Source organism: Artibeus jamaicensis, unplaced genomic scaffold, assembly GCF_021234435.1.
Source record: "Artibeus jamaicensis isolate MK-2021 breed Jamaican fruit bat unplaced genomic scaffold, CSHL_Jam_final contig_444, whole genome shotgun sequence".
In the NCBI taxonomy this organism is placed as follows: domain Eukaryota; kingdom Metazoa; phylum Chordata; class Mammalia; order Chiroptera; family Phyllostomidae; genus Artibeus; species Artibeus jamaicensis.
In genome coordinates this window covers 10,327,933-10,352,274 of record NW_026521831.1, presented here as the reverse complement: position 1 = coordinate 10,352,274, position 24,342 = coordinate 10,327,933, and the positions used below count along the sequence as shown (strand labels likewise).

Here is a 24,342-nt window from a genome sequence, read left to right as displayed (position 1 = left end):
GTACACCACAGCTCCGCCAAAGCTTAATTTTAATTACATAAAGATCGAGAAAATAAAAAGCACACCTTCTTGCTTCAAAAGTAACAGTTATATTTTAATTTCTTAAACTGCAAAATCGGAGATGGAGACATATGAAAAGCACTTGTTAAAATTGGGAATATCATTGGAATAAAATCTTTTAAGTATTCAAGAAAGCTTTCGCTCCTTTGATGTTTGAGGAAGATCTTAGCACTCTGAACAGAAAGGGGTCTTTGGCACTTGAGGAGCAGAGGGTGGATGACAATGGGGGGACTCAAATCGGTGAGGGATGACATGTGTCCAAAACACTGGGGGTCAGAGAGGTATTTTCCAAACAGGAAATGAATTCTGACGAGAGGCTGCCTGCTGGGAAACGAGGGAAGGCTGTGAAAGGCTGGTAATCACGACGGAATTTCAGTTGTGTTGACTAGTCTGAAATACACATGTGCAATCTACAATATATAAGTTGTTCGGCAAAGAACTTGATTATGCAGAAGAGGAAGCCAGAGATCTTTTCCAATCCGAGTTAATATGTCAGAGGTAACAGGTCTGTCTCACAGAATGACTGACGTTCGGGACTTCTTTGCTCAGCTTACAAATCTTACAGCCTTCATGTCAAGGTTAGCTCCCGGCAGGAAGTTGCTATAATAAGATGCTTCAAGATCACGTGTGAAAATTTAAATCACACATGGGTACCTGTATATAATTTCCTCTGCATTATTTCTTTCTAATCACATGTGGAATGTTTTCTTTTTTAATTTTTTTAAAGATTTTATTCACTTATCTTTAGAGGGGAAGGGAAGGAGAGAGGAAGAGAAATATCCATGTATGGTTGCCTCTCATGTGTCCCCTGCTGGGAACTGGCCTGCAACCCAGGCATGTGCCCTGACTGGGAATCAAACCGAGATCCTCTGGTTCACAGGCCCGTGCTCAATCCACTGAGCTACACCAGCCAGGGCGGAATGTTTTTTAAATTCCTTCACTAAGCATTTATCGGGCACTGTTCAAAGCTCCAGAGATTCAATGGTCTCTGTCCAAAAGGAATTCACAGCCAAATGGGAGCTCACAGACTTGATGGAAAGAAATGAAAAGGACAGGAAATACCTAAAATGGAAGAAAACACTAAATGGAAAATTTTAGGTTTACTCCTACATCTATTAAGTGGAGACCAATCCAACGACTCAGCGTTAAATAAAGCCAGTGATGATCTCTGACAACCTGATCGCAGACTCGGTTTTCTGGAATTTTCCTGCCTGAACGCGTCAGACCCAGACCAGGGGGAGCCGCAGTCCCAAACACTGTAGATGCCGCGAAATAGCAACTGTAGATGGGACGGTTTTGAGCCACTACAAATAAATTGTCCCTACGTTTATTTCCTAGGAAATAACTGTGGGTGGTTTTATTTTCTAGTTTGCTTTTGGCAATACTTTCTTCAACATTATTATATCATCATAAAGCCATTTTGAAAGAATAACAGGAAATCATTACAGAAATGTTGGGAAACATACAAATAGTGGGAAGTGATCCATACAACCAGATCCTAATGGTTCTACAGGAAATAGGTAACGAAGAAAATCTTGAAATTAAACAAGACGCTCTGACAACAATTTTAGGGGAGACAGAACAAAACGTAACTGCAAAAGCAGACCGACCTGGTCGCCTGCAACGGCCCCCCTCTCCGCCAGCACCCGCCTCTCCTTCCTCCGCAGGCTCCCCCCGCCCCCACCCCAGCAACGGCCCCCTTTCCTGAACTCCGTGTTTCATCTCGCCCAGTGGAACCAGCAGTGAATGACCTGCGACTGTTTATTTTCCGTCTTATTGCCTTTCGTCCCAAATGGATGGCTCGCTCTTCCCTGAGGCCAGGAAGTGGGCCTTCAATTTCCCTAGCAACCAGAGAGCGCCCTGCGCGTGACGGAGGTTTGCGGAGGAAGGCACGTATGCTAATTTTCGTTTAAATACTTACATAAATGTTAACATAATATGCTTGGTTGAGAAGAAAGGTTAAAAAATGTTAAGTGCTATAATATTTTTGTTTTACTTGGAGACATTTCTGAGGAATTCGATATAGCCTTGTATTATTTAGACAACTAAAAATCAGAAGAAATGAAACCATCCCCATTGAAGAAAACGAAGATTCATTTATTCTGAATTGTAAAATCTTTCAGCTTACACTATATAGAGAACAAAAGATCATCAAATCTTTCATTAACCAATAACGTTTATTTTCATCTCCTTCCCCTCCTGCCAAACTCCAGTTTATAAAGAGATTCTAATATATCCAATGACAGATACCCTTTAAATTTTTTTAAATAGCAAATAATTTAAAATAATGCACAATTGCCCTAAACAAGCAGGAGCTGCACCTTTTTACTTTTTTATTCCACCCACCAGACCCACCCCCTTCACCTGTTTAAACTTCAGACCCCCAGGTCCCCACGCCCCTGGCACAGGAGTGTCGGAGACAGAGACCGCTGGGTGATCTGAGCCAGCGCAGCAGGTGAGTGGCCATCGGGGTGTGTCCAGGGAAGGCTGGGGGTGTGGGAAGTGCAGGTTTCAGGGACTCTGAGACAGCCCCACTGTCCACTCCCAAAACAATTCCTTCCCCTTCTGTTTAACATTCTGCAAATAAACACAGACTGCCAACATCATTTGGCGCTTCCCTAGAACCTACTAAATCCCACTCCCATTGTGAGTACCCAGGATTCCCCCCGCCCAGTTGGGGAAGGATCTCATCCACACCCACAGCCCCCGGGGGTGGGGGAGTGGTCTGCCAATCAGCAGGGCGCTCCCCTGCTAGTGGTGACTGCTCTCGGATCAGGGGACACTTCTGGCCCCAGTCATTGGTTTAGGGTTGTCCCACAACCTCAGAGAGAAGCACAGGACAAGACCTCCCACCCACCTTGAGGCTGGGGGTGTGAGGCCCGGAGCTATTATCGGTACCTTCGCAACTAGAACGGGCATCCGGCCAAGATCGCAGGGGACGCAGGGTGAAGCCTGAGTCCCACCTCTGCTGCGCCCCACCAAAGTCAACCCCACCTCTCCAAGGTTCAGTCCGAGGGCCAACTAATCTCCTTCACCGCTTACAGCATCTGAGTTACAATCAGCACGTTACACTCTACAGACTGATTCAAAATTGCATCATAAAGTTCTCATAAATCACACTGGGCAGAGGCTTCCTTGAAATCAGTTGTTGATTTAGAGATTGAGCCTGGGGTATCTGAAGGGAGAGGAGATGCCACGAGAAGGGGAAGAGGCGATTTAGAAAAGGAAGGATGGGGAGAGGGGTCTGATGAATTTTTTACACGTTACTTATTGTGTGATTTTGCCCAAGCCTTGGTTGTTAGGAAATCTGGCTTTTTTAAGAGATTAATTCCTCCATTACAGGATTTCAGATGCTGTGTCAGAAGTGACTAAAAAGATACTTTTGAGCAGGGGCCGTGCCGAGCACCCCTCTAATCACATAAAGGGGGTGCCAGCGGCCCCCCATGCTCCTTCAGACCTGATCAGCCCTCACATGGACCTCTTTCCCCGAAGCCCCAGTTCCACAGTCAGGGCCACACCGTACAACCTGTCTTTCACTTTAAATTCTTTAAAAAAATTTTTAATTGACTGATTTTAGAGACAGAGGAAGAGGCAGGGGAAAGAGAGAAACATCATTTTTTTGTTCCACTTATTCATGCATTCATTGGTCGATCCTTACAGGTGCCCTGACTGGGGACCGACCGGCAGGCAACCTTGACGTACTGGGACGACATTCTAAGCCACTGAGCTTCCTGGCCTGGGCATCACTTTCAATTCTTAAAGCCAGACCCCAAACCTTTGAGGCCCTAGGCCCCTAAGGCAGCCTACACAGCTGGGGGACAGAGCTGTGTCTCTCTCCCACCTCCTCCAGGGTCCCCACCCACAGGCTCTCTCTCCTCAAGTCTCACTGGCAGTCAGTCACTCAAAGTCACAAAGAACCTCTCCTCCCCAGGTCTGACACACACCGTGCACCTTGCCTGAGATGCTCTCCACACGGCCTGGCCTTCCTTCCCCACCCTCTGCATTTGGCCGACCTGCCTCCATTTCCAGGTCGTTGCTGAAAAGTCCCTCCCTCAAAGCAGCCAGCCCGCCCCCATCTTGCTCAGGGCCTCGGTTAGAATCAGGCACGATATCCTTTGCTTTTCTCACGTAGCAGGCTGAGATTCTTGATGGTCTAGTCTAGCATAAGTGTTTGCCTAAGTCTTTCCTGACTCGACTGTCCCTAAGTATAAAGGCAGGATCAAGGCTATTTGCTCATCACCAGTTTGCAGGGCCTGAACTTGCTGAGTGATTTCAGGCCTTCTGCTCCCTCTGTAGTGTGACACCTCGTCCCCCTCCGTGGGCCCGTGTTATGCATGAGCCCATGTCCCTGCCTTTCAGCTGGCTCATGCACAGCTCCCACCTACAGTGGGTCACTGGTGTCCTCAGCCCACACCCCGTCTTCCCAACACGCACCCTAAACCTCACTTCCACCAGGGGAGCTCCAACTGCTGCCTCACTGTGCGGACGTGTGGCCTTTCCTAGAACTAAGGAGTTAGAAGCAGCACAGGGAAAAAAGTCGTGAAAAGCAGGACTGGCCCAGGGGAGCTCTCACCAAGGGAACAAATTCTACATGGGCTACTCTGTCTCCATGGTGACCCTCCCGTCCCCCAACACAACTCCCCTTGCTCAGCCTGATTTCACTATTCGACACCCTAAATAATCTATACTTGTTTGATTTAATAAGCATTTAATTAGTATTTCCTTTTCATACAGATGCCTCAGGGAGGATTAAGGGACGGACAGTTGTGAACACTATAGTGTGAATGAGTTAAATCAAAATGCTTCCCCACTAACACTTACCTGAGATCAGCTGCAAGGAGGAAATGCGAGTTTGGATGGAGCGGAGACAGTGACAGGCTGGTGATTTGGGAACAGTGGGACCCAAGGACTGGAAACCTGCGAGGCAGGACACTAAAGAAAGGGGGGCCTAGAGCCTAGACGGGCAGGGAAAGGCTCCGCCTCCTTTCCTTTCTGTATTTTAACACTAACAGGACCAGTAGGCACTGGGTACCAGCCAACTACACTAGGCATCAAAGCTGCCTGGGAAAGGAAGCACCATTGATTCCGAGGTCCAGTCGTTACATTCCAGGTTCCGGATTCAACCTCCCCCGACACTGGAAACCTCCGCCAGCAGCTACATTTCCCTGTTTCTTCCAATGGGGAAAACTCTGAGCTAAGCCCACAATAACCGCAATAAACACCTGTTTAACAGACAGATCCGCTGCGTACAACCTGATCATGGAATTAAAAACAAAAAACAAAACAAAACTTGGCGCCCGAGAAGAAACCCAGGAGGACCAAACAAAACTAAAGGCTTCTTTGTGATCATCTTCTAAGACCTTCGTGTAGTTTATAAGTTGGACAGGCCTGCATTTTAAAGCAGGCACTATATTTCAACTGTTATTGCTTCTGGTGTTGTGTGGTCTTCAGGAAGAGGCCACGATACGGGATAATAGTCCAAGTACGAGGAAAGGTATCTTGATTTTGCATCAGGCCCCACCGAAAGGCAGTGTGCATCAGTACCTATCAAGATAAAAGTACTCCGTGGAGCTAAGTAGTGAACTGTCCCCCGTAAAATGCTCCTGAAAACAGTGTGACTGGGGGTTCCCTTTCTGGGCTCTCGAAGCAGGAGCACTTGTCTTCGAGAGCACAGTCGTGGGGAGCCCCCTGGTCCCCCCACCCCCGGGGACGGCTCCCTCCCACTCTCTTTACACTGTGGCTCCTTGTTTTAAGTGCTCTGTGCATCAGATTAAAGTATTTATTTGTTTATTTTTTTCTGTAGCTGAATAAAGATATATTTGCAAACTAAGGATACAGATGCTTCAAACCCTGCCTGCAAAGCCCATTTCACATTGAGTAACTGACTTTCCTCACAGGGACCAATTATAAATCAGGAGGAAAGTGACATTCCTACTATTCACGAGAATACCAGACACAAAACACTATTTAAACCTGCGTCCTTTCTTATAGAAATGTATGTATGCACAATCGGTCTCATGCCAGCATGTTAAAAGAAATATATCCACGTTCAGCAAAATTAAAATATCTTTAATTTGCTTGTTTAATCGAGCTTATCCAAAAATATTAACTGCCCAGATAAGAATGATACAGTTTTGGTGAGACGAATAAGTATGCAAGTCATTAAAAAAACAGTTCTGACAGGCCCTGGCTGTGTGGCTCAGTTGGTTGGAGCATTGCCCCTTCACCAAAAGGCTGTGGGTTCAATCCCTAGTCAGGGTACATGCCTAGGTTGGGAGTTCAATCCCTGGTTGGGGTATGCACTGGAGGCAGCTGGTTGATGTTTCTCTGTAACATTAATGTTTCTCTCTCTCATTCCCTTTCTCTTCCTCTAAAATCAATACTTATCCTTGGGTCGGGATTAAGAAAAAGGGGGGCGGGTAACAAAATCTTAGCACCCCCCACTGTCTTCCTCCTGGAGGTCACAGAACTTGTCCCACTTGTCCTGACTACATAACTTCTCAAGACTAGACCTGTGTGCAATTCTGACTTCCATGAGGAAAAACCAACACCAAAAACAAACCAACAAAAACCCTAGATGCTCATGATGTTATCAGAATGGATTAAACGAGGTTCTGACATTGTTAAAAAGCATGAGTTTGAGAATCCGCAGAACGAGCTTGCGTCCCACCTAGGAGAACACGCGAAGTTACTTCACCTCTCTGAGCTCTGCTTCGACCCAGAACAGGGGTGTAAACAGCCACCTCAGGGGAACTGTGAAGAGTAAATGAAACAGATCAAGGCAAGTGCTTGGTTTCTACGATATTAGTTGATTTAAGGATGTAGCTAGTAGTGCGATGACAGCAACTGAAGGACCACCTCACAGGTAACCTGGTGGCTAGACCACTGGGTGCGGTCAGCGTGAGAAGGGTCGGGGACCGTCTAGAGGCACCGTTGTGGGGCCAAACTGTCGTTCTCAGGGGACACAGAAAGCACACGTTGTCCTGGGAATTTTGCTACCGGAGAAAGGCGTGAAGAACACGTATCTCTCTTCAGATGGGACGTAGAATCAGGAAGGGAAATAAGACAGGTTCCCCCACTACCCTGGACAGTGAGGCTGGCAGAGCACACAGGACACGTCCCCGCATCTCTCGACTGCCGGACAACGTCCCTCAGCATTATAAATATCCAGTGTTCGCTGTTTGTTTTTAGGAATGAAGAAAATAAACTGTGTCTAGAATTAGACATCAAGCTAAAACGATTCTGGTTAACCTCAGCTTAGGCAAATGTAAGAGCACTTAAACTGTAACAAAGTTCGTATCTGCTAAGAAAAGTCAAACACCGAACCTCTCCAGGATTTCTTGTGAGTAGGTGTCAAGATACCATTTTCCTACTGGATACTGGAGGCTTCTGGAGGGAAGACATTACCCTCTACTCTCCTAAAATCCACACGGGAATCTAACAGGTGTTATGCAGTTCACAGCAATGGAATAATTTTAGATATAAACTAAGTGACCTGAATCTGGTCATAAAATTTACTATGTAATAGTTGAGACATATGAAATAATGAATATGTGTAACAAGTAGCTACATCATGAAGCATGATAATAAAACCAAAACTGGGATGCCATCCCAACTTTGGAACTAGAACAAGCAACGTTACCACGGCTACCTGCGTGCTCCTTTCCCGGTCTCCGCCCTCACCTCGCTGTCAGGAGTAACAGTTTCGGAGGCATCCTTCTCTCGCTTTTCAAGATCACTGTTTTCTAAATATGGACCTTTAAATGCATATTGTTTAGTTTGGTTACGCACTGCAGAAACATGGGGACCTCCTCTCCAAGCGGATCTAAAGTCCGTGCTGCCGAGTGCGGGGGGGCTGAGCTCGGAGCTGCTGACACTGGTCCTCAGCAGGCAACTTGAGCCTGCCCCGGCCCCTCCTCTTTCAAGAGAACCAGCTGACGTTCTAAGGCTTCTCCCAGTTTCCACCCACTGCAGCCACAAATTTCCTTCACTCTCACTCAGGATGGGTGCCTGTGCAGCTATTGTCTGAAATGGGGGGGCACGTTCTGCTCCCTCAAAATGAATTTCTGCATTGGTCATCACAACAGAGAGGACTCGGGGCTGACGCTGTCTTGGAGAGGAAGTCCTCTTGGAGAGGAGGAGGAGAGACGCAGCCACCCAGACACTGTCTGTGCGTCCACTGCAACCACCTCCCCCTTACGAAGCAGAGGACCCTTCCTGCCTGGTTGACCGTATGATTTGGTCAACGTATTCACTGCCAATTCCCGTGGACTTCCTTCAAATGTTGTGAGGGACCATGGTTTCCTCATCCTTCTTCCACAAAGCCATGTCACTGTCAGCGACCCACCCTCATGGCTGAGACTGTTGGGAACTGGGAAGGATCTGAGAATCCAGCCTCCCTGCAGCCTGCCACAGTCTCAGGGACGCTGGCAGAGGGCCCAGGACTGCTGCCTCACAGACAAAGGACTTCGTCACTCACGGCACAGCGAGCAGCTCAAGAAGCCACACACTCGTCAGTTCCTCTTACCCCCGAATTCTATCGGGTGATGCACACGGACCCAGGCAGATGCAGAAGATGAACCTTGAGTTCAGGGAGCCCCGATCTTTTAAAGTGGTCAGCCAGCATGCCTGGCTTTTGTTCTTGAGAGGGCGTCCTACCTGCAGCGCCCAGGGTGGCTGCGAGGGCAGCCCAACACAGAATCGCAAACTTACTTAAAACACTGAGATTTTGTGTGTGTGATTACACGTCCCAGTGTATTTAATGGGTGGCCCAGAGACGCCAAAAGGTTGGACACCCCTGTGAGGGAGACACTGTCTTCTAAGACTGTTCATCCACTACACAGACACCCTCGAGAACAGCAGCATCTGGAACAAAGGGCAGTCCGTGCCTCACTCGGAGGACGTGTGAAAACAAGAGGGGCCCACGGAGCCCCCGCAGCCTCCCATCATCTGCTGTCCTTTCAAGTTTTTATTAATTTTTTTATTGTATGCTCGTTTTGAATTCTGTCTTGAGCCCAGAAAGGACATTCATCATTCACAGAGCCGCGCGGAGGAACGCGTGTCCGCGTGCGGTGCGGGGCTGCCCTAAGGTGTGCGTGTGTTAGGGCCGACGCCTTCGGGAGGTTTCTAGGTTCGAGCTTTCTGAAGTCTTTCCAACACGGTTTTTTCCTTACACAAAATTACAGTAACTTTGCTTTATGGTATTAATTTGGGATGTAATTAGCAATTCTGAGATGTGAAGATCTGCTTTGGGACAGAACCATGAAGCTGCTGTAAGGCCCGGCCAGCGTCCATGTGGCCAGCAAGCCTCCTTGACAGGACGGAAGCTCGTCCTTGCCGCCAAGCCCCTACTTTACATCCTCCTCCAATGTGCACCTTTTCCTCCCAAATTGTCAGTTCCCCATGTTACTAATGTACTGACCTCTTCTTCATATTACCCCGTCATTTGTACCCTTCCTTTACGTCCACCATATTCCTTGCATTACTAACGGCTGACCTCTCTTTTCTATTATCCTGCAATTTACACCTCTTCCCCCTGACCCCATGATTTCCCACGTCGCTGCTAATGTACTGACATCTCACAATTTGTGCTGCATTTCTTGCAATTTGCACTCACCTTTCCTCTTTTTTCCCCCCAGGAAAAAAACTGATGAAAAGCTGCATTGTGACCACGTGTCCAGGGCTGAGGGACAGAGACTGCCAAGAGCGAGTACCCTGGACATCACTCCAGGCCTCTGGACAGGGCTCCCGATTTAGAAAGGCGTTGGAACCTGAATAAATCTGTGTTCTGCGCTGATGGCTCAGTCGACGATGAGAGGAGGATGTAAACTTTACCATCTGACCTTTCAGAAATGAAAGGGGGCTCCACAGGATGAGAAAAGTCTACAACAACTTGCGTGATTTACATTTATCATATTCTTTTTATTGCATCCAGAGGAAGGAGAGGCTGGTTCAGGTGTTAACAATTTCCCTCGGGGGGTCCTACTACCGTTTGCCACATTTCCCCCTGGTCACTCCGAGGTAAGACTTCCTGCAGAGCGTGCGACCTCCGTGGACTCTCATGTGACTTCGAGTTGGTGGGACAAAGGGAGTTCGGGAAATTCCAGGTGCAAACACCGCCTGTGCAAAGGCGCAAGGGTCTGAAACCTTCAGGGAATTTCCAGTACTTCCGAAAGGTTCAAGCGCATGTGAACAGGAAGGTGGCTGAAGCTGCGAGGTCACAGGTGAAGGAATTCTACTCAGTGAACGTCCCTGGGAGCCGCTGCAGAGTCGGAAGCAGGAGAGCAGTGTGCTCGTACTTGAAATCACAGTGATCTCTCAGATGGTGGTGAAGTGGGTAGGTTAGCATGGGGATGACCCCAGAGGCAGAAACACAAATCAGGAGAGCACACAATTACCTAGGAGGGAGATGATGAGAGCACATGTTGCCCCCCCCCAAAAAAATTTCTATGGTGAGGTCCTCAGCATAAATCCCTTGAGAAGGGATTACTCCTTGCACCACAGAATGTGACCCTATTTGGAGACAAGGCCTTGAAAGAAGTGACTGGGCCCTGGTCCACTCTGACTGGTGTCCTTACACAAACAGGAACTTAGGACATGGACACGCAGATAGACGTCCATGCGCAGACACAGAGGACAGAGGCCTCAGCAAAGCCCCACCCTGCTGACACCTTGCTTTCACACTTCCGTCCCCCAGACTTCTAAGGAAATCGGTTTCTGGGGGGAGCCACCCGTACTGTGGTGTTTGTGACGGCAGACCAGCACAGTTTGGGTTAAGGGTGGCGAGCAGGAAAAGACCTGAGACGGATGTGGCCGGTCAAGAAAAGACGCTGAACTGGGTAGATGATGATACTGTGATCCAAGAAATGTGACACAAGAAGAGAGAAAGGTCAGCACGCTGGGGTAAAAGACGATATAAACACTTAGAACATGTGGAGTCGGAGGGGCCAGTGGAGACATCAAGGGAGAGAGGATCAGTCTGGAATTCAGAAAACAGGACTGAGATAAGGGCACGGAACTGGGAGTCGACCATGTGCATGGGGGCGCTGTGAAGGAAGCTCCCAGAGAGTGTGTGGGTGACAAGGAGAGTCCTCAGGGGCAGGGGGCAGAAGGCCACCTCCTGAAGGAGATGGGAAGGGATGACCGCTGTGGGCAGGAGAGGGTCCAGAGCCAGGACTGTCGCCGACACTGGCGGAAAAGGGTGTTCCAAGGAGGAGGTGGTCATCAGGGATGAGTGCTGAAAAGAGGCCGGATTTGACAATTAAGAGATTATCGGTGAACTTGGCAATACTATCCGGCAGAGCTGTCAGAGGTGAAAACCGTGCTACCAGAGTGGAGCAGCGAAGAGACGGGGGTTAAATGAAAAGGGCAAGCACAGTTTACTCTCGTGTGGAGTGTGGCTGGGTGGGAGCTGGGGCTGAGGCAGGGCCCAGAGGCGGTTCTATTCATCATCATCATCATCATCGTCATAGCTATCATCATCATTGTCAGTAGTGGCGGTACTGGTGCTGGTGGAGGAAGAGGAGGAGAAGGAAGCAGATGGGGCTCCAGCGGTCACATCCTGTGGTCAGAGGCTACTGGGCCTCTTCCACTCATTATCCCTCCAAAACTCAATCAAACGTCATCCCTACGATGAGTTGTTCTGCTCCCATTTGGGGTGGCTCCACTTGGATCAGAGCGAATTCCTGCGCGGAGGGTGCTGGTGCGTGCAGGTGGCCCATTTGTGGACAGCTCCTCACAGGCTTCTCTGCCGTGTGGGGCAGACTGTCTTCCTTTGCTGTTAGGAAGGGGTAAATTGGGTCAAGAAGGGAACAGCGAATCCAGAAGGAGGTAGAGAGGAACTTTTTTATCCCCTGCAGAGCTGTCGGCCAAGGCTAAAGTCCGGCGACTTCTAGTTGCCTTCTACACATTTACTCTCCCGCCAGACTGCGAATTCCTTGCCTGCTGTGATACGTCACTACTGTAACCTATGGCTCTCACACAATGCCAGGCACCTAGGAGCTCACCCGACGATGATCGAAAACTTGACCATGGCTGTGTAGAGATCATGGCCAGGGTGGATCTGCCTGCTCTGACTCCCAGGCCCTGCCAACAAGGCAAGGATGAACCCAGTGAGGGTCCGCACCGGATGTCTAGGCCCCGTATGAGACGAGGTAGGTCAGGCAGGGGCGTGTGACCGCACGGTCAGAGAGCAACTCTGCAGGTGGGTGACCAGAACTAATTTTGAGCAATGTCAAGGTTACACGCAGGGAAATAAAATAATGAGACCAAGGAGGGTTTTAAAAGGCAGAATAAAGGAAATTGGATGAAGAGAGCATTTAATATATTAAATTTCAAAACAATTCAGAACCAGGTAGCTATGAAATGTTTGTTTGGGTTCAAGGTGCACCTTTTCTTGACTCAATGCTTCTCAGGACACCTTCCCCCTTTTCAAAATCTCTGAGGTTGTGATGCATTGCGATTGCACTGTGTCGTGATTTAATGGGCAGAATTTTTTTTCATTAGCGACACCAAAGATTATTAATGGTGCCCCGGAATTAGTGGTGTCTCAGACTAAAAGACATAGTGCTGTATTCTAGAAAGGGCTGTGGCACTTGCTTTGAGCTGCTGCTTCAATGAAAAGCACTCAGCTTTAGCGACGGGTAAATTCTAGGGCTCCTGAGGACAGGACACTGGGGACATCACGCATGTAACACACACAAAGTCTCGGTGCTATCTCAACAACCGAGAGGCTCAAAGGCACCCTTTCGGATGTTACGACACTGAGTAACTATTTGGAGAGCTGACTGTGCACTTAATTTACCACCCAAAACAGTGGCCGGTATGAACTCTAGTTGGTAGAAAACGCTCTTATGCTCCATCATGAGTAATGACACCCAGGTCCCAAAATTCAATTAAAAAAAGCCTGATTATTATCATTTTTTGTTCAATAGTTTCTGTGTTTACAAGAAAGTCTGTGCTTTTGCTCCAACACTGTGGAATGCCGATCACTTACTACATGGGTTAGAGAAAAGCTTGGAGACTCTATTATTTCAAGAGATGGAACAAACATTCTAGCTTGCGGTTGGGACAAGGTGAGAGACGGCTCTGAGGAATATTTGAGACAGCGTCCCTTCCCGGACGAACCCAGTGGAAACTGTGGTATTTGGGGCTCCTATTGCTTTCAGTGTTTACAAGGTCAAATCTAAATACATACATTAGAAATGCATTCTATTTTAACTGCCAAGTACGAGATGACTCGATTTATTTGCTTCTACTTAACAGTGTCTACTGGCCTTTAGAATCTATCGTTTACATAAAGGTGCTTTTGAACTTTACAAACATGTTGGATGCTACCTACTGTCTAAATATTTTACATGAGGTATTAGATATGTACAAAGCAGCAATCTATATCCAAAATAAGAACATGAAGATGGGCCCTGGCTGGGTAGGCCAGGGTGGTTACAGCATCATTCCCATACACCAAGGTCGCAGGTTCCGTCCCCAGTCAGGGCGCACACGAGAAGCAACCAATGAAGGCATCGTAAGTGGAAGGACAAACCGATGTCTCTCTCTCCCCATCTCTCTCTCCCTCCCTCCTGCAAATCAATCAATAAAAAAAGAAAACGAAAGATGGAAATTATTGCCAAATGGCTTCCTAAGTGATACTTTAAAAATAATCATTTTCACAGATTTGTTTTTATCATACTGAATTAAAATGTTTTCTTAAAATATTGAAACATGAATATCTAGATCCATTTTCAATGCTTTATATAGACTATGAAGTACATTTTTGACAGCAATCAATATGTCTGCTTTAGGCAGCTTTATAATGGTTATTACATTCAGTGTCTAACTGCTTTTTTTTAATTGACCTAAGAGACAATGAACAAATGTGATTATTTACCTTAACCTTCTTTGGGGTCTGAATGCACTTTTCAACACAGCTTTTCTCATTTTCCCCTTGTGCCTGATTATTTACCAGGCACATGTCTCTTTCTTCCTTTAATTGGTTTCTGTACTTCCTTTTTCATTCTTTTTTAAAAACAAAATCGCTTGCTGTTAAGTGATGTATACAACATTAGGATATGCGTTATTACCTTCGAAGATTGTCTACGTGGTATTATTTCCCTCTGTTCCTCCACCTCATTTGAACTGACCTCGGCTGTACTTTCTGCCTTCTTCTGACCATGCTTTCGCCAAAACACATTCCCCCTCTTCCTGTCCCCTTTGATCATTACTCAATAGCCACTGTATTCACTATTTAGCTGCACCTTTTTCTATTCTCCATTGTTTTTGTTAACCTCTGGTGGATGACTCTAACAGACAATTATTTTTCTTTTTCATCTACTATCTTTGTCTTCTTTCATTTATATTTCAAGGCATTAAAAAGACACCTCTTTTTCTATGAAATTTAGGTCACTTCCTATTATTATTCTTTTATCACTTCTGCTGTTCCCGACGTTGGTTTCTTTCCATATCGTGACACCAGTCCGGCTCTCTTTTTCATCTCACTTGTTTAATTGAGTGATTATAATATTAACTATAGTATAATCCTGCAAAACCACTTCACTTACTCAACTTAAATCTGTCTACTTTTCAATGAATTACAAGGCATTTATTTACCTACAGTACGATGCCAGAAACAAAAGTTCCCACAAAAAAAACATGCAACTAAAACAAACAAAAAGTACCTCAGTTACTTACAAATACACACCACAGTTTTATACATCAATCCATGTTTGAACAAATAGTTTTGGAAAAGACACAGAGCACTCTCCGCCTTTACTGAACAAAATTTCTGGGCTAACCCCCACCGCTGGTCTCCAGGCTCCAGTCCCGCTTGCTGCTGGCTCAGACGACGATTTCCCTCAGGCACGGCTACCTCACAGTCAGCTTGACCTACCCTGACCCTGACCTTACGCAGTCTTGCTTTTCTAATTATAACCAAAGAAAAGTGATGATTTTTCCTCTATTATAACACAGGGATTAAAAAAATTCATTATATATAAACTCTCTGGAAAAAAGTTGTTCTATCAGAAATGTCAGAGATGTGTAAAGGTACATGTTAGTACATCTGACCTACTAATAACTTTCAGTTTCTATTTATTCTAAATTTGCTAGTATAGCTTTCTCAATGTTTATTGTACGACTCCTCCCTCCTGGACGCTGGACTGCAGAGCCAGACGAAGGGGCCAAGTTAATTGATCTCACATTCAAAAGTTTTTACCATATTTCAAATTGATCCTAAACTGAGAATTTGCTTTCGCTTCTCTTTTCTTTCAAAGGTGGCTTATAAGAAGTTGAAAAATAACAATGGAAACTAAATAGTAAAATGTAAAAACTAAGTGTTAATTACTTAAAAGAAAACAAATGACAGAAACGAATGTCTACCTATAAACCCTTATCACTTTGATAGAGAGGCGGGTAGTTTAGTGAAGAGCTCAGACTTGAGAGTTAGGTGGCCTGGTAATCTTGACTACTGCATTAGAATGAAAACTAGCATTACTCATAGGGCAGTAGAATACAGTGGTTCAGAATGTAAAGTCAAAAACTTACAAGGAAGTGCAACAAATTAAAAAGAGCCAAGAAAATTCCGAAGAAATTATAGAGCCCTAGGACTTATACTACTAGATATCAAGACATATTATAAAGCCATATAACTAAGAGACTGTGGTGTGGGCTCAAGGATGGACAAGTAGACCAATGGAAAACAACAGAGTCCAGGGAAGAATTGATATTACAGTCTATCAAGTTCAAAGGCAGTCTAGAGGCAAAATTCCTTCTTCCTGGGGGGCCCTCAGTCCCAAGACCTTTCACTGATTAGATGAGGCCAACCCACATTATGGAGGGTAATTGAATTTACTCAAAGTCTACTAATTCAAATGTCAATTTTGTGTTAAAAATATTGTCACAGCAACATCTAAGACGGCTGTTTGATTGAAAGCTGAGTACCATGGCCTGGCCAAGTTCACACATAAAATTAACCATCATACTAGTGTTGGCAGATTTCTAAAATAAGGCAAATAACCATGAATCAATAAAAATAGTCACCAAAATTTTAAAAACTTCTGTCTCTAAAAGAAAGTGCTAAGAAAATGAAAATACAAGTTACAGACTGAAACTTGTATCTAGAATAGATAAAACTCTTCTTATAACCCAGTACTTAAAAATAGATTATAGAGATAGATACAGATCTCTGGCCTGTGTGGTTCAGCGGGTTGGAGCACCACTCTGTAGACTGAAAGGCTACAGGTTCAATTCCCAGTCAGGGCACATGCCCGGGTTGTGGGTTTGACGCCCCACTGGGTGCACACGAGAAGGCAATCATTTGGTGTCTCTCTCTGTCTCTTTTTCCCCACCCCCTCCTTTCTCTAAAGCAATAAAAAAGTGTCCTCGGTGAGGAATACAGAATACATCAAAGATGGAACATATGCTTCATTACAAGAGGTATGGGTAGCAAACAAGGACAGAAACAACTGTTTAAGTCAGTTATTAGGGAAATGCAAATTAAAAGCACAATGAGATACCACTATACACCTATCAGAAATGGCTACAAACAAAAATATTAACAACAGCAAGTGCCAGCAACAACGAGAAATAGTCTTCTATTTTGTAAAAAATGATGCAGACACTTCAAAAAAAAAAAGCTTGCCAGTTTCATACAAAATTAAAACACCTATCACGTGACCCAGAAATCTCACTTATTAACCCAAAAGAAATGAAGACAAATACCCAAACGAGAAACTGAACTCAAATGTCTGTAGCAGCATCATTCATAATTGTCCTAACCTGGAAGAAAACACAAATGTCCATCATCTGGGGAATGGCTAAGCAAACCACGGTGCACCTGGGCAGTAGACACAACTCAGCAATGGGAAGGGACCAATGAATGTCAAACATTACATGAAGTGAAAGAAGCCAGCTGCCAAAGACTATGAGCTGTACGATTCCATTTACCTGACATTCTGCAAAAGACAATGAACATGGGGACAGAGATGGGCTTGGTGGAGCCGGAGACTCGAGTAGAGGGAGGGAACCACAAGGCACAGAAATATTTTACGTGCTGACTGTGGTACTGGCTACATACTACATACACCTGCCGAACTCATATGACTGTACAGCTACTAGTGGAGAATTCTACAATATGTAAATCATAACTTAATAAACCTAATTTTAAAATACCGCCAGTGAAAGCCAAAAGATAAAAAATATATATATTACATTAGGATGAAATTTGGTGATGGGAGAAAAATAGAAGTATGAGTTCAAAAAGGAAGAATGTAAAATTTCAAATTGTTAAAGAAGAATTTGTTCATATCACTTTAAATGCTTGTTCACACATTTTTTGAAAGAAAAAATGGTATCAAATCACTGTGGTATTTAGATTCCACTGGATATATTTAAGAGTAATATCACAGTTTGGTTTTTAAATGTCAATATTTATAATACATTGGAAATTATATGCTATGCAGCCATCTAAACTTACTTTGAAAAGCTTTCGCTATCGATCTAAGAATGCACGAGGAAGCGCATTTCCCTCTCAGGGAAACACGAGGACCGCTGCCCTCGAACACGCCTCCGGAACCCCTGCCTCGGCCGATGTCCAGGTGGGGCAGGGGACCGAGCCCCCGAGTCTCCGGCAGGCAGGCGGTTTGCTCTTAGCCAATAAATACCAACTTGTCTGTCAGCAGAAATGCACCTTATAAATAATCTCATTCTGCGGCATGGGGTGAAAAGTGGGTTTACAGCTGTTCGTATGGAAAAATAAAACAAGGAATAATTAATAATAATACAAAAGGAAACATGTTTCACGTGCTCACAGCTGTACACCTGCTTTTGCCCCGCCCCCGTCCATGGGGGCAACACAGAGAAAACGATGGTGAAGCACTGTCCTGGAGAAGTTCTTGCACAAGTGTGCAAACAGAAAGGCACAGACAACTTAAAACAACCTAACTGTCCATCCACAGGCAACCAGGTAAAGTGTGGAATTACTTTTCCATGAGATACCCTCTTCAAGAGACCCAAAGAAAATCTGATACACTTAAAATGATAAAAATCAAATACTAATTCTAACGTAACTTATTTTTCTGACAGTCTTTAGTACATTAATTCATTAATTCATTCAACAAGAACTAAACGACCGCATGCTTTGTGCTGACCTCAACATCCATGGGTAAACAAGACAAACATGTCCTGGCTGGTGTGGCTCAGTGGACTGAGTGCTGGCCTGCGAACCAGAGAATCGCCAGTTCGATTCCCAGTCAGAGGCAACTGCTGATGTTTCTCTGCCTCTGTTCCTCCCTCCCTTCTCCTCTCTCTAAAAATAAATAAATAAAGTCTTTAAAAATTTAAAAAAAAAAGACAGATAACATCACTGCTCCCATGGAGCTGAGAGTCACGTGTGATGTGGAACAGACAAGCAAACACAGACAAAGGCCCGTCTCAGAGACAGGTGGGCGCCACGAATGATGGGGGCAGAGATTTGCTGCTGGGTGAGGGCAGGTCGGTGAAGTCACTGTGGAAGGGAAGGGCCTCTCTAATGAGGCAACGCCTAAACAGGGAACACAAATGGAAGGGCCCAGAATAGAAGGAGGCAAATGTCTTCAACAGCTAGACACCCGGGGACAGCTAAGCTTGATGAGAGACGTAAGCTTTCTGAGCCTACAGAAATGCAAAGACATTCGTTATCGTGCAGCAGTTTGAAAGTTTTGCAGTTCATTTCAGTTAAAAAGACCTTGTTTCCCATCCATGAACATTTAAAGAAGTATCATACTTCAGTCATATAGTGTGACTCCTTACATGGTATTCAAGTAAAAACAGTATTACATAGTCCACTGAAATAAAATAACACTAAACATAAAATAACAAGGACTCCTAAAGATATTTACTGAATGACGCTGGCAAAAATCGATCTTTTTCTAACCTGTGTACCATCCATTTAAAAAAGACAACAGACTGTAAATATATTCTCAGGAACAGGTGGTGTGGAACAGGGCGAGCCTAGGCAGGGATGGAAGCAGGTGACTACGAACAGTGAAATAGTATTACAGTAAGACACTGAACATCTGTGTCATATTTCAGCCCAGGTGTTAACACCCAAACTTCTCTTAAAGCTATAATGTGATTTCTTGGGACGGGATATAGCAAAGAGTTGGTCTCTTCATTTCGGGAAAGAAATCTGAGACGCACTAACGGAAAGGCCAGCTCTACCAGCTATATTATTGTTGTTACCATCTACCTCCCAGATGGTCATCCAAGAGGCATTTAAATTCCAGTCCCTAAGTCACTGCCCGAGACACTGGGGTAGACAATACGGCTAACACAGTGACGAGAACTACAAGAAAGGAAGTACAACAGAAGATGCTGTCCTGTCTCTGTTTATAGACCAAGGTGCCGTGACACCGGCTCTGTCTGCAGGTCTAGCCGTGGCATCGCCAAGAGCCCGACAGGAGGTGTAGAAGGGACAGTGGCACTGACCTGCGGTCAAAGACCAGGCAACCCTCCTGTGGAAAGATGGAAGTGAACGACTCAGACCTGCTGACCCGGGAGCAGCGGAGAAAGGCCTATGAGATCAGGAAGGGTTTGTATTTGGTAATTAGAACAGTTTCCTAAACTTGACAGTTAAGACCCACGAAACATCACAATGTTATGGAAATGTATGAAACATCTTAGCCATAAAGTAGGACAAAATAAAAAAAAGAAATAAAAACACTAATAAAGCACTGGATAAGTCATAGTTTCTGAAGCCTGAGTTAGAATCCTGGTTTACTATGTATTATTAGCTGTGCTGCCTTAGACAAGTCTCTTAACCTCTCTGTCTCAGTGCTTCATCCATGAAACGGTTGTTGTGAGGATGAAATAAAAGAAGAACGGTGCTTGACACACAGGAAGTGCTTTAAAAACTTCAGCCGCAACTTCAAGTGCAGAAAAGAGTCCGCATACCAGGCCGGACGACTATCCTGCTTACAAGGACAGTCCTTGGCTGGCAGCTGGGAACTTGGGAACTTCCAGAAGTTTCCCACCAACGTTCACCCTTCAGAACGGACTCCTGTGGGCAACAACACTTTATGTTGTGCACGCTTTCCTTCCACACGTCCGGGAGGTTGGGCAGAGAGACCGCCCTCACGATCGTCCCACCATAAAACGCTGGGCGCTGCGTCTCCAGCAGCTTCCCTGACTGGCAACGTTTCACGTGTGTTGTGACAACTTGCTGTGGGGGGAGCCAGGCCCGTTCCGAGGGACTGCGCTGCCAGAGGCCCCTCGGAAGTCTGCACCCGGTTTCCGCGGACCGCGCCGCGTGCTCTCCCCTGGCTAATTTGGCTTCGTATCCTTTCACTGTAACAAATCGTAGCCATGAGTACAATTACAGGTCGAGTCCTTCCGGTGAATCATCAAAGCTGGTGGAATCATCAAAGCTGGTGGTGGCCTCGGGGACACATCAACACACTCAGACACAGTTAATTACTTTATATTAGGTATAAATATACAAAAAATGTACTGAAATACATCTTGAAGGCAAGTTCAGGAAAAGTGATTTTTAGATATAGTACTTTGATAACAAGAAAAAAATATGGCATTGTGTCTTCTCATAAAAACTGTATGAAATTTGCCCTGGCTGGTGTAGCTCAGTGGATTGAGTGTAGGCCTGCGAACCAAAGGATTGTGGTTCAATTCCTAGTCAGGGCACATGCCTGGGTTGCAGGCCAGTTCCCAGCAGGGAACACAGGAGAGGTAACCATACATTGATGTTTCCCTTCCCCTCTCCTTCCCTTCCCCTCTAAAGATAAATAAATAAAATCTTTAGAAAAATGTATGAAATTTAAAAGTTGAGATTCGGTGGCATGTCCGTTAAATTATATCACTATTTCTAGATAATATGCTTTATGTCACAAGAAAATACATATTTAGCGTACACCTAACTGATGTTCCAGGGAGCAGTCCGTGGTCAGATGATCGGGCACATCCTTCACACAGCACCAGGACACAGTGAAAATGCCAGCCGCTAACCCTGAGAAACGTATCCCTCATTTTACGTCCTCTCTACATTGCTTACTGACGAATGGCTAGTCTTCACCAACACTTAACAAATCCATTGTTCTGCCCAATAAATCAATACCTGGGAAAGAGAATTTAGAAAGAAAAGTTTGAGAAATGTGGCTTTCTGTTTTTGGATTGTCAGATCAATACACCCACTGGGAAAAAACAAAAACAAAAACCAAAAATGCTGGGTCAGACACTAAACCAAAACTACCTCAAAGGCAGTGAGTTAAAAACAGAGTGTGGCCAGCCCGGTTCTTGGGTGGCTCAAACCCAAAGAGCTGGCCGAGGTTCGCATCCCAAAGCCACGTTTGCCCCAAGGTCATGGGCGGGTCCGTCCCTGCACTGGAACTTTGGTTCGGTGGCTTCACGCAAGAAGAGCTCCAGGATCAAGGGTCAGGGCTGTCCCACACAGGTCGTCGGGTGTGTAAACTGATACAAATGACTGGAAACGCCACGTGGCAGTAAGACATTTTGGCCCTGCGTGAACATTTGCTTCCATTGTAACCCAGGAATTCTACTCCTAAGTACCTGAGCAAGAGAGACACCTACACCTGGGCACCAGGAGTAAGAATACAAGGCTGTTCGGGCAGTATTATTCTCAACAGCAAAAGCAAACAGAATCGGGGAGAAAAAAACCAAATGCTTATCAACAGAATAGATAAGTTGCGGTAATGTCATAAAATGGAACGCTGTACACACTTAAAATGAGTGAATTATAGCTATATACAAAACAAGGATAAATACTGGAAACATATTGAGTGAAAAAAGTAAGTCCCAAAAGACTACATACATTTGGCAGTCATTTACATAGTTTTAAAAGGAGGAAGATTATACATTAGGAAAGTACATAAGAACATGTGTGTGTATATACATGTCTGTATGTATGTTTGTATGTATGGATGTACTTTTAAAGCAGGAAAATAATAATCACTTAACTCCAGACAGTGACTCCCAAGGTAGGAAAGCAGGAAGATAGAAAAGAGGAGTTTGTGGTTTACATGAGTTTGTGGTCATATTTTAATTCTTGGATTAAATGAACTCATTGTAATGTTAAAAACATTGACTTAAATAAACAATAGCCATGAATGAAAAAAAACTATTTAAAAAATTAACTACACACATTTACAAATTTACATGTTTTTCCCATCTGACTCAAACTATCATAGCATAGTTTTAATTTATGTAAACTGTTAATATGCCATTTTGGAATAATTTATCATACCATTTAATTTATCTATAAAACCTACAGGAAAAACTAGCACGTAAACATCAGTAGAGAATAAGGAAGGAAAATGGGGTACATCACTTCCATAAAGCTAATTTAAGGAAGCACAATAAACAGTTCCTTCAGTATTAAAATAAATATCTAAAAAGCTTCCAGCGACGAAAAGCCCAGAATACTGAAACTTCTCAGTCAAAGATATCTAGCTGTAAAAATATACACCATTAGACAAACAGAATAACGCCATGACCTATAATCCATGGCCTTAGACTGAATGTTTGTGTTCCCCCTAAACTCCTATGTTGAACCTACTATGTGATAGGACTTGGAGGGGGAGCCTCTGGGGGTGCTCAGTGCCCTTATTCATAAAGTGGAGCCCAGAGAGCTCCTCCTCCGCCTCCTCCTCAAGGTGAGAACACAGCGAGATGAGGGCTGTCCACGTACCAGGGAGCGGGCCCTCACTGAACACGCCCTCTGGGCTCTTAGACTTTCCAGCCTCCCGATATGTGAGAAATCAATTCCTGCTGCTCCAGCCACGGAGCCTGCGGGTCTCCGTTACAGAGGCCCAAATGGACTAAGACACTGTGGCAGCACAAAGCACACGGTGACAAGGCTGAGACCCGGATCTCACTCTTGATCTGTGTCCGCCCAGGTGTGTGATCCCTGGGTAGGTCACTTAACCTCACACGTGTAAAATAAGAGACTGTACCAAGTGCTGTCTAAGGATCTTGGTTTTTTGGGGGGTAAAAGTCCATACCCCTGTAATGTACTATTCTCATCAATAATTAGTGAAATCATGATGCTATTTTCTCACACACATAATTTAGGACTCGAGGGCCTTTCGATGATAACAGTGTCCGCAGCTCTGAGCAGAGAATGGAGCATCAGTACAGCGCCACCCTGTGATGAGTTAAAATGCAAAGTTTTGTCAGGCATAGGAGAGTTTCCAGGTGGGAGATAAGTCTGACTTCAGGTGGGTCAGAAGTGTTCTGTGGCGCAGCCTTTTCACGTCACTACACGGAGGCAAAACCTCGTAATTTAAGCATTAGGATTCGGAGATTAAGCATTAAATTCTATCGCATCAAAGAATTTGAGAAGGTAAATCTTGCAGAAATATTGTTCGAACTGCCTAACATAATACAGTAGTAGTTCAAAGGTAATATTAACATTCCAACAGACAGAAAAGTCACAAAAGAGGACCTACTAGTCTGCTCAAGTGATACTTTACACATTCTCTCCATAAGGTTAGACTTTGCACTCGTCAAAGAGTCTTACATTTTCTCTTTTTTGAAGTCTCCTCTATTCTTGGGGTGAGGGGAAATATACACATACAAGTATATAATGCCAAATGAGATGCCCAAATCAGGTGTGCGTACCAGATTTTTATTAAAAAGTACCCCATTTTAAAAAAAGAAAAAGACAAGCCACTAAGAGGTAAAGATTTGTGTGGCTCATACAAGAGAAAGAATTAGTATCCAGAGTATGTAAAGAACCCCTATAAACCAATATAAAATAACTCAATATTTTTATGTGGGCCAATAACATGAATAACCAAATGGCTAACACATGATGCCAGACTTTACTAGTCATCAGAGAAATTAAAACTATAATAAGATGCCATTTCACACCCAGCAGATTGGCAAAAACTGGAGTTTAACCCCAAGTGTTGATGAGAACAGGACAGCAAGGAACTAATCACCGACAAGGGAGAAGGTGAAGGACTCAGAGGCCAGTCCGGCTGCAGCCGTGCAGAGCCAGGAGCCTGAGGTCCGGCGCCCGGGTGTCTGGGCCCTGCCGGAGCCCTCCCAGTGGGGGACCTGCACGTCCACTGCAGCCCCACCTGCAATAACAGCAGAGCGGTCCATCCATGGGAGAATGAATATTTAAATTACAGGATGTTCACATAATGGAAAAAGATGTTCTGGGAAAAACCTTCCTTTTCCTTGTCTATGTTTCCATGCAGAGGAACCCCTTCTGGAGTAACATTCCCAGCCTCCCTCCAGTAGCCCCAGTCACAGGTGCCTCATCTAACTGGCATG

The 24,342-nt window shown here is 45.0% G+C and overlaps 1 protein-coding gene across 2 annotated transcripts in view; it reads right to left on the bottom strand.

The window, feature by feature from the left end:
* The window catches only part of EFCAB11 (EF-hand calcium binding domain 11), a 123,822-nt gene that overhangs the window by 54,361 nt on the left and 45,119 nt on the right, over positions 1-24,342 (bottom strand). The window contains exon 7 of one of the 2 annotated variants that reach the window (XR_008391805.1): positions 24,127-24,143. The exons of the other annotated variant lie outside the window; for it this stretch is intronic. The gene's annotated coding sequence lies outside the window, so the exon portion shown is untranslated. Of the gene's footprint in view, positions 1-24,126; positions 24,144-24,342 lie in introns of those variants that run through there. 2 annotated transcript variants of the gene reach the window in all.